Below are 11,637 nucleotides of genomic sequence, written 5' to 3'. Positions count from 1 at the left end.
TCTGAGTGAATGGGGTCAGGCCTGGGGGCCGAGACCAGGAGTCCGGAGTCGTAGGTCCAGGCTCACCCTTCCCTTAGAGCTCCCCAGAGAGCTGAGGGCCCCGAGGGCAAGCTGATGGCTTTCAGCGTATCTTCTCTTCAGTCAAGAGAACTCATCTCTTGGTACTTTTCCCCTTTCTTTTTAGCTGAGGTTCATTCTCCCCTCCCTTGTCACCCTTTCCAAATTCTCATCCTGAGCCCACTGCTTTCTTGGGTAGTTCACCTCCAACGGCTTTCCAGTCAGATACCTCAATTCCGTAAACAGCAGAGAGGAGGGTCCTGCTACAGGTTTGTGTCTTGTCTCACAAAGCCACGGTCAGGCAGAATATTTTACTTTAATTCAGTTGTTCAGGTTGCCAAAAAGCCTTAGACAACAGGTCTTCCTGAACGATTCCCGAAAATGGGTGTCTGATCATTTCTGTAATTTCCAGTGTCTTGGGTAGGAGATAAGGTAAACGTGGATTAATCACCTGGGAAGTTCTTAACATCTGGAGAGAGTTTTACTTTCATCAGATACCGTTATAGAGATAAATACTATCTAATTTCAAAGAGCATTTTGATACTCGATAAACTTTCTGGAGAGTTACCTGTTAAGCCAGCGGAGGAGAGAGTTTTGAGTACTCATGGGTGAACAGAGTCATTGGAAAGAGCAGTGGCTCCTGAGTGAGGGTGATTTTGCCCTCACCCTTCCTCCAGGACGTTTGACAATGGCTGGAGACAATTTTTATTGTCACGTCCGGGGTGTGGGGATGGTGGTGCTGCAGACATCGAGTGGGTAGTGGCCAGGATGCTACTACATATCGTACAAGGCATAGGACAGCCCTCCCCACCACCCCAAAAGAATTATCTGGCCCAAAATGTCAATAGCGTGCTATGGAGAAACCTTGGATAGAGGCTGAGGACTGAAGAGAGGCTGAGGTTGTCACATGTACTCTCCCTTCAGGTAGTCAGTCACATTTGCCAGACTCTTGTGTGGCCCTGCCCCTTTCCCAGAATCTGTAGCAGGCACACTGATGCCATTGCTCGTCACGGCCTTGGGATGAGAAAACCTTGGGGGCTCCTCAAAGTCATAAACACAGGAAGGAAGGAGTGATTTAGGAGGGTGACGTGGGAGAAGAGAGCTTTAGGAAGAACAAAATTGTCCTCATGTGTTTGGGAAATGTGCCAGATGGAAAAGAGATGAGGTGTGCCATGGGGTGTACCATTGCAGAAGGCAGACAGGGACTGATGCGTGACAGGGAGTCAGATTCTGAACTTGATATAGACTGCTGTAGCAACTAGAAGTGCCTAGACCTGTCTAGACAGTGCTGGGTTTCCTGTCACTGCAAAGTTCACGTATAGGCTGATGACCGGTGACTGGTGATATGAAAGAGGGGATTTCATATAAAGGATGCTCTAAGATATTGTGATTCTACACCACTTTTACGATTCTTTCCCAGAACTCGGAGCTCCTCGTTCGTTAGCTGAAGAGCTCCTTGGATGTCTGCTCTGACAAGTTTCATCCATTTACATGTGCCACTCATTTTTCAGGTACAAAACGAAGAATCGCTTTGCACAAAGCCAGAAGGGCTACACTGAAAGAATGATCAGAAAAGAATAATACATAGGTAAGCATTTACATTGACTTTCTCCACATATTTGAGACAGGGTAGCTGGTTAGTGGCTGCTTTCTCGTGCTCGAGCCCTTACAAAGTGAATCTCCTCAGCATGTCATAGAGGTTGGAGCCTGTCTGAGCCTGTGTGTCTCTGCCCGTGGCCCCTAGTTTCTTCGTGTCATTGCTTTAGATACTGTGTAAGGCCCTTCTCTTTTCCTCCGATCACAGCAGACACTCAGTAACCTCTAGTTCTGACTGAGATGCATATTTCACATTATAGTACTTTGAAATGAGAAAGGTTTACCTATTGTGGAAACAAATGTAGGCTCCTGGGAATGTTCGTGTCACATGGTAATGTTTTTCCCAGGGCTGCCATGGTAACTGACGTTGCCTGGTTACTCCCTACGTTTTCCATTCGATGCAGCAGGCCCACCGCTAGGCCTCTCACCTGAGAAGTCCAGAATCGGGAAGACACAGGCTGTATCAGTTGCACTGCGGCCTTATTCACAATAGCCAAGATGGTGAAGCAACCCAAATGTCCATCAACAGGTGAATGGATAAAGAAGAAGAGGTCCATGTATACAATGGAATATTCACCATGGAGACAATGAATTACTGCTCTTTGAGGCACCACAGATGAGCCTAGAGATAATCATGGAACATGAGGTAAGTTGGAAATCAAAAGACCTATATCCTATGATATTACTTATAGGTGTTATCTAATAACTGACCCACAGGAAAATATTTCCACAGAGAAAGACACTCACAGATGTAGGAAAAAACTATACTTATCTAAAAGGAAAGGTGGGAGGAATGGATAAATTAAGATCAGTTTTACATATACCAATACATATTATATACATGTGTCACAAAGACCGACCATATAGCAAGGGAGGTCTACAGAACACTGTGTTATATTTTGCATGGGAAGAGGATCTGTATATGAATAGACATATATAATGTACAAATGAGCCAGATTGTGTACAACTAGGGCAAACAATATTCTAATCATTACCCCGATTACAAAAATTAAGACAACCAACAAGAAGTAATGAGACATAAACGTATGGGGGTTTCTCCTGGCACATTCCTTCCCAATTTACAACCTAGGAACACGACTTCCAGAAAGGCTCTCCTGCCCTACTACCCAGATTGGGGAATGGAGAAATGCTGCCTCCTTGTGACCGTTTCACACAACAGCAGCTTTAAACCCACTGCTAATGGTCACTAACTATTCACCAAACGTGCAGTTCTGTAATGGCACCTGTCCACCAAAAAATTCCTGGGGTCGAAAACCGAATAAGAAATTCAAAAGAGGGCAACCTTCCAAGAAGACAATTTCAAGAGGTATATTGTATGCACACTTTGTTCTCCTTTTTTTTAAACAGAAACAAAAACGGCTTGGAAAAATGATGAATTTTGGGTATTTGTAAAGACACGCAAACCCAAATTACAAAAACCTATCAGCTCACAGCAGTCAGAATGGCCATTAGCAAAAATGCTACAAGCAATAAATGCTGAAGCGATTGTGGAGGAGTGCGTACCCTCCGTTCTAAGGGGGACGTGGTAAGGGCCACTAATGAAAACACAATGGAGGTGCTTTGAAAAGGGAAACATTGTGCTACCAGGCAATCAGTCATACCCACTGCTGGACCTGTCACCTGAGAAAATGAGAATCAAAACCTCACAGACTGGCAATTCTGCACTCCAGCAATACTTACCATAGCCAACACTTGGAAGCAACGAAAATGTTCATCAACAGAGGAGTGCACCAAGAAGCAGTGGTCCATGTACACAATGGAATATTACTCCAATAAAAAGTTTAAATTAAATTTAAAAACAAACATAAGTAAGGAGACGTAAGCATTTGGGGGTTTATCTGGGCACATTCCTCTCTAATTTATAACCGAGGAACACCACTGGCAGGAAGGTCTGTTTCCCTAGTACCAGCGTGGGGAACTTAGAAAGGCTGCCACCCTCTGGCCGTTACCTGCAAAAGCAGCTTTAAAGCCTGTGCTAATGGTCACTTCATGTGAACAAGTACTGCAGGGCTGTAAATGAAACCTGCCCTCAAAATGTCTTGAGGGAGGTAATGGCCAAAAAATTTCAAAATGTGACACATACTTTAAGAAAACACTTTGAAGAGCTAAGCTGTAATCACAATTTGAAAAATAAGAAGGACATGCCTTAAAGCTTAATGTCAAGGGATTATGAGACACACGGAAATTCAACCACAAAGAGGTATCAGTTCACACCCCTCAGAATAACCTTCAGCACGAAACCCATAATCAATAAATGCTGGGGCTTCCCTGGTGGCGCAGTGGTTGAGAGTCCACCTGCGATGCAGGGGACGCGGGTTCGTACTCCGTTCTGGGAAGATCCCACATGCCGCGGGTGCCTGTGCTCCGCAATGGGAGAGGCCACAACAGTGAGAGGCCCGTGTACCGCAAAACAAACAAACGAAAATAAATGAATGAATGAATGAATGAATGAATGCTGAAGGTGTTGTGGAGAAATGCATACCCTCAACTTTCAGTGGGATGTACCCTGGAAAGAGCCACTAATGAGTACAGAATGGAGATGCCTTTAAAAGGTACACATTGAGCTACAATATCATTCAGCAGGCCCATTCCTGGACCTATAACCAAAGAAGACAGAATTGGAAAGGCACAGGAAGGCAAATGTGCACTGCACAGTATTACAATAGCCAAGATATGGAAGTAACCAAAAAGTCCAGCAACAGATGAGTGGACAAAGAAGAACTGGTACCAGTACAGACAAAATACTAGCCAAGGAAAAAAAGGACACATTGCCCTGTGCAGCACCGTAGATGATTCTAGATGTAATCACACAACCTGGAGTAAGTCAGAAATTCTGAGAAAGACACATATCGTATGATATCACTTATAGGTGTTACCTAAAAATTGATACCAGTGAAGATATTCCCACAGAGAAGGGCTATCAGAGATTCATTAAACAAATTTATGGTTCACCAATGGAAAGGTGTGAGGATTGGATACATTAGGATATTGGGGTTAACAGACGTATACAAACACAGGTGAAATATATAATCACCAAAGACCTACGGAATACCAAGAGAAGACTACTCAACATTCTGTCATAACGTACATGGGAAAAGGATCCCAGGAAGAACAGACATATGTTTATGTATAAAAGAACCACATCTTGCACACCTAGAACAAGCCAAACCCTGTAATCAAACTTGCTGTGATAAAAAATAAAAATTAAAAACAATGAACAAGAAGTAGTGAGACAAACTTGAGGGGCTTTCTCCTGGCACATTCCATTCTAAATTCCAATCTAGAACACGACTTCCATTGAGGCTCTGTTGCCCTAGTAACCGGATTTGGTGAGGGAGAACTGCTGCCCCCTTGTGGCCGTTTCACACAACAGCAGCTTTAATCCCAGCGCTAATGGTCAGTTGATATTCAAAATAAGTGCAGGCCTGTAAATCACACCTGCCCTGAAAACAAATCCTGGGGTCACATATCGACCAAAAAATTCAAAAGACGTCCATATTTCAAACCGACAGTTTCAAGAGGCATAATTTATGCACATTTGGCTTCTGTTTCTTTTTGAACATCAGGAATTAATAAAGCCATGCAAGTCCACTGTACGAAAACGGTCACCTCACAGCCGTCAGAATGATTATCAGCAAAAAAAAGTCTAAAAGAATAAATGCTGAAGGGGTTTTAGAGAACTGTGTACCCTTTAGCTGCTGGTGGGATGAAACCTGGTAACAGCCAGTAGTGAGACCAGATTGGAGGTGCGTTTAAGGGTAAAAATGGAGCTAGCTACCATGTGATCTGGTAGGCCCACTAATGGGCCTATCACATGAGTAGACCAGAATCAAAAAGACACAGGCTGGCAATCCTGCACTGCAGCAACATGTACCATCCCAAGACCGGGAAGAAACCAAAATGTCCATCAACAGAAAAATGCACCAAGAAGAAGTCGTCCATGTACACAATGGAATATTAGCCATGAAAAAGCATGGAACAGTGCCGTTGGCACCACCATAGAAGGATCTACAGATAATCACCCAACATGAAGTAAGATAGAAACCGAAAGACAGACATCCTATGACATCACTTATAGGTGTTACCTAAAAATTGATACCCATGAAATAATTTCCAAGAGAAGGACACACATAGATTCAGAAAACCAAATTATGTTTAACCAAATGGAAAGGTGTAAGGAATGTATGAATTAGGATATGGGGGTTAACAGACATGTACTAATACATATGAAATATATAATCACCAAGTACCTATGGGATACGAAGAGAGGTCTACTCAACACTCTATAATAACATACACGGGAAAGGATCCAAAGAGGAAGAGACAGATACATTGATAGGATGAACCAGAGACTGTACACCTAGGAGAATCTACATTTTTATCAAATTTGCTCTGATAATTAATAAAAATTAAATTTAAAAAACAAACAATAATTTAGGAGATATAAACTCTTGGGGCTTTTCGCTGGCACATTCCACTCTAATTTGCTGCTTACTAACACAATTTCCAGGAAAGCTCTGTTGCCCAAAAACCCAGAGTTGGAAATGTAGAAATGCTGCCGCCTTGTGGCCATTTCCCACAAGAGCAACTTTAAACCCACAGCTAATGGTCACTTAACATTCCCAAGGACTCAGGGCTGTACAGGACACCTGCCCTAAACAATTGTGCGGAGGTAGGGAATGGCCAAAAAAATTCAAAACTGGCAAATTTTCAAGGAGATAGTATGGAGGGGTAAGTTTTACTCACTCATTTTCAAAAAAGAGGAAAATGGGTAAAAGCTCAACATCACGAATTATTAGACTCATTCAAGTCTAACCTCCAAAAATTTTCAATTCACACATGTCAACTACCATCAGCAAAAAGTCTACAAGCAATAAATGCTGAAGGGGTTTTAGAGAACTCTGTACCCTCTAGCTTCTGGTGAGATGTAAAGTGGTAACAGCAAATAATGAGAACAGAAAGGAGCTGCGTTTAAACGTAAAAATTGAGCCACCATTCCATTCAGCAGGCCCACTGCTGAGCCTCTCACCTGAGAAGTCCAGAGTCGAGAAGGCACAGGCTTCAACAGCTGCACTACAGGAATTTTCACAATAACCAAGACATGGAAGTAACCAAAATGTCCATCACCAGATGAGTGGAAAAAGAAGGAGTGGTCCATGTACAAAATGGAATATTCGCCGTGGAAAACAATGAAACACTGCTCTTTGAGGCACCATAGTTGATACTGGAGATAATCACAGAACATGAGGTAAGTCGGAAAGCAAAAGACATATCCTATGATACCACTTATAGGCGTTATCTAACAACTGACACAAATGAACATATTTCCACAGAGAAAGACACTCACAGACTTAGAAAACAAACTATGCTTATCTAAAAGGAATGGTGGGGTGAATGGAAAAATTAAGATTAGGGTTACCATACGTGTACAAATACCTATTAAATACATATATTAAAAAGACCGACCATATAGCAAGGGAGGTCTATGGAACACTCTGCAATAATTTACATGGGAATTGGCTCTGTACAGGAATATATATATATATATATGTATATGTATATATATATATATGTATATGTATATATATATATAATGCACAAATGAACCAGATTGTGTACACCTAGGCCAAACAATATTCTAATCATTACCCTGATTAAAAAACTAAAACAACGAACAAGAATTAATGTAAGATAAACTTATGGGGGTTTCTCCTGGCACATTCCATTTTAATTTACAACCTAGGCACAGGACTTCCAGAAAGGCTCTGCTGCCCTAGTAACCAGATTTGGGAATGGAAAAATGCTGCCGCCTTGTGGCCGTTTCCCACAACAGCAGCTTTAATCCCAGCGCTAATGGCCGTTTCCCACAACAGCAGTTTTAATCCCAGCGCTAATGGTCAGTTGATATTCAAAATAAGTGCGGGCCTGTAAATCACACCTGCCCTGAAAACAAATCCTGGGGTCGTATATCGAACAAAAAATTCAAAAGGCGTCCACATTTCAAAACGACAGTTTCAAGAGGCATATTTTACGCACATCTGTGTTCTGTTTCTTTTTCTTTCTTTTTTTGTTAAAAAAACAGGAATGGAAAAAGGCTGAACATCAGGAATTAATAAAGCCATGCAAGTCCAGTGTACAAAAACTTTCACCTCACAGCCTTCAGGATGATCATCAGCAAAAAAAAAGTCTACAAAGAATAAATGCTGAAGGGGTTTTAGAGAACTGTGTACCCTTTAGCTGCTGGTGGGATGTAACCTGGTAACAGCCAGTAGTGAGAACAGAATGGAGGTGCGTTTAAGGGTAAAAATGGAGCTACCATGTGATCTGGTAGGCCCACTAATGGGCCTATCACATGAGTAGACCAGAATCAAAAAGACACAGGCTGGCAATCCTGCACTGCAGCAACATGTACCATAGCCAAGACCTGGAAGAAACCAAAATGTCCATCAACAGAAAAATGCACCAAGAAGAAGTCGTCCATGTACACAATGGAATATTAGCCATGAAAAAGCATGGAACAGTGCCGTTGGCACCACCACAGAAGGATCTACAGATAATCACCCAACTTGAGGTAAGAAACCGAAAGACAGACATCCTATGACATCACTTATAGGTGTTACCTAAAAATTGATACCCATGAAATAATTTCCAAGAGAAGGACACACATAGATTCAGAAAACCAAATTATGTTTAACCAAATGGAAAGGTGTAAGGAATGTATGAATTAGGATATGGGGGTTAACAGACATGTACTAATACATATGAAATATATAATCACACAATACCTATGGAATACAAAGAGAGGTCTACTCAACACTCTATAATATACACGGGAAAGGATCCAAAGAGGAATAGACAGATACATTGATAGGATGAATCAGAAACTGTACACCTAGGAGAATCTACATTTTTATCAAATTTGCTCTGATAATTAATAAAAATTAAATTTAAAAAGCAAACAATTTAGGATATATATGCTCTTGGGGCTTTTCGCTGGCACATTCCACTCTAATTTGCTGCTTACTAACACAATTTCCAGGAAAGCTCTGTTGCCCAAAAACCCAGAGTTGGAAATGTAGAAATGCTGCCGCCTTGTGGCCGTTTCCCACAAGAGCGGCTTTAAACCCACCGCTAATGGTCACTTAACATTCAGAAGGACTCAGGGCTGTAAAGGACACCTGCCCTAAACAACTGTGCGGAGGTAGGGAATTGCCAAGAAAATTCAAAACTGCAAATTTTTCAAGAAAATAATATGAAGAGGTTAATTTGGCTCACTCTCTTTTAAAAAAAGGAAAATGGATAAAAGCCCAACCTCAGTAATTATTAGACTCGTGCAAATCTACTCTACAAAAAGGTTTCAACTCACACCAGTCAACTGGCCATCAGCAAAAAGACTACAAACAATAAATATTGAAGGGGTTTTAGAGAACACTGTACCCTCTAGCTTCTGGTGAGATGTAAAGTGGTAACAGCCCATAATGAGAACAGAAGGGAGCTGCAATTAAAATAAAAATTGAGGTACCATTCAATCCAGCAGTCACACCACTGGGCCTCTCACCTGAGACCTGAATCGAGAAGACCCGGGCTGCAAAATCTGCACTGCAGCCTTATTCACAATAGCCAAGACAGTGAAGCAACCAAAAGGTCCATCAACAGATGAACAGATAAAGAAGAAGTGGTCTATTTATACAACAGAATATTAGCCATGGGAAACAATGAAACACTGCTATTTGAGGCACCATAGATGAGCTTGGAGATAATCACAGAACATGAGGTAGGTCAGAAAGCAAAAACCTATATCCTATGGTATCACTTATAGGTGTTAACTAATAACTAACACAAATGAACATATTTCCACAGAGAAAGACACTCACAGACTTAGAAGTATGCTTATCTAAAAGGATAGGTGGGGTGAATGGAAAAATTAAGATCAGGGTTACCATACGTGTACAAATACCTATTAAATACATATATCAAAAGACCGACCATATAGCAAGTGAGGTCTATGGAACTGTGGAGACGTCCCAATCACCTGACTGCCCTCCGACCTGCCGTGAATTGGAGACTGAGACCAGGCACGCCTCTCTCCTTCTCCATTCACTCAGGGACAGACTGGGGGTCATGGGAACCTCAGAATCGAAACCAGATTCTAAGACACCCCTGGGGTGTCTCCTAGCCAATTTTACAGCCCTCGGTTTCTCCCAAGTTCTCCGTTGCCGACGGCTTATTTTCCATTCCACTGTGGCCAGGCCACAATATCCTCTAGACAATCAATACAAATGGCCTCCTGAAGGGACTTTCAATTTTAACATCCTCCGTGATCTAGATAATTACTGCCGCAGGATGGGCAAATGATCCGAGGTCCCCTATGTTCAGGCCTTCTGGTATTTACGCTCCCGCCCCTCCCTCTACGTCGATTGTTCCACTTCCCAGATCTTTCCTGCCAAACAGGCATCTCCTACATCCAAGCCCCTAATTTCCTTTGACGATGACCCCTCTCCACTAGGCGACCCACCCGAATCTCTCACCTCTCCCCCCTCCAGAGCTCCTCTCCAGCCTCCACCCAACCCTGAAGCGGTCCCTCCTCATCCCGCAGCTGCTCCGGCCCATCCAAACGCTCCCCCGCCTCCCTCAACGGTTTCTCCTCCCTCGCCCCTTGCTTCGCCAATTAGTGCACATACACGCTCTCCCGACTCCCAAGATCCAAATCTTCTCTGCCCTCTGAGGGAGGTAGAAGGAGCGGAAGGATTAGTTAGAGTTCATGTTCCCTTTTCCCTCCAAGTTCTCTCTCAAATAGAAACGCGATTAGGCTCCTTTTCGGCGGACTCTTCCCGCTACATCAAATAATTTCGCTACCTCTCTCAAGCTTACGATCTAACCTGGTATGATATCTCTGTGATCCTATCTTCTACTCTGACCCCTGACGAGAGGGAAAGAATTCAAACTGCTGCCCGAAACCATGCAGATCAGGTTCACCTTACCGACAACTCCATGCCTGTCGGAGTGACTGCTGTACCTGGTACCAATCCAGGCTGGACTTCTCAGGATGGCCAAGATGGCCGTCATAAACACGACCTCATGATCCAGTGCCTCCTGGCTGGCATGCAGGCTGCTGCTCATAAGGTAGTCCATTTTGAAAAACTAAAAGAGATAATCCAAGAACCTAACGAAAATCCAGCTATCTTTCTCAATCGCCTTACAGCGGCCTTAACTTTCTACACCCAGCTGGATCCCGACACCCCGGCAGGGGCAGCGGTCCTAGCCACCCATTTTATCACCCAATCAGCCCCGGACATCCGAAAGAAATTAAAACGGGCAGAAGACGGCCCTCAAACCCCTATTCGAGATCTGGTAAAGATGGCCTTTAAAGTCTACAATGGCCGTGAGGATTTAGCAGGATCCAGCTGACAGGCTCGGATGCACCAGAAGGTGGCCCTCCAAACCCAACCTCTTGTAGCCGCCCTAAGGCCGGCCATCTCCCGTGTATCACAGCATCCATGGGGTCCGCAAAAGGCAACCCCGCCGGGGGCCTGCTTCAAATGCAGAAAAGAAGGCCACTGGGCTCGCCAATGTCCCAATCCCCGACCTCCTTCTAAGCCCTGTCCCAGCTGCGGGTTAACGGGCCACTGGAAGAGTGACTGAGCTACGACTGGCCCTCCCTCAGCGTCTCCACGTGGGGGGCGGGCCGACCCAATGGCATTACCACTCGAACTGCTGGGATTGGCTGACGACTGACGGCACCCGGACTCGAAGACCCCCATCACCCTCACCGAGCCCAAGGTAAAGCTACAGGTAGCGGATAAGTCCATTTCATTTCTGGTGGACACGGGGGCTGCCTCTTCGGTCCTGCCTACTTATTCCGAGCCAGTTTCTCCTTCCCAGATCTCGGTCATGGGTATTGATGGCAAACCATCCTTCCCACTCCAGACCGGTCGACTCCCATGTCATAACAAAGGACTCCCT

The 11,637-nt window shown here is 43.8% G+C and overlaps 1 long non-coding RNA gene across 3 annotated transcripts in view; it reads left to right on the top strand.

Annotated features, from left to right (window-relative positions):
* LOC308623584 overlaps positions 1–11,637 on the top strand; it is a 55,628-nt gene that overhangs the window by 41,116 nt on the left and 2,875 nt on the right. The window contains exons 2-5 of one of the 3 annotated variants that reach the window (XR_014016850.1): positions 1,569–1,645; positions 2,058–2,299; positions 6,683–6,922; positions 7,757–9,448. This is a non-coding gene — a long non-coding RNA (uncharacterized lncRNA). Of the gene's footprint in view, positions 1–1,568; positions 1,646–2,057; positions 2,300–6,679; positions 6,923–7,756; positions 9,449–11,637 lie in introns of all 3 variants that reach the window. The other 2 variants (XR_014016851.1, XR_014016849.1) reach the window with 2 other exon arrangements.

The sequence above is a fragment of the Mesoplodon bidens genome (genome assembly GCF_964165515.1).
Source record: "Mesoplodon bidens genome assembly, chromosome: 10".
Lineage (NCBI taxonomy): Eukaryota > Metazoa > Chordata > Mammalia > Artiodactyla > Ziphiidae > Mesoplodon > Mesoplodon bidens.
The sequence above is the reverse complement of the archived record's forward strand: the minus strand, read 5'-3'. Positions and strand labels throughout refer to the sequence as shown.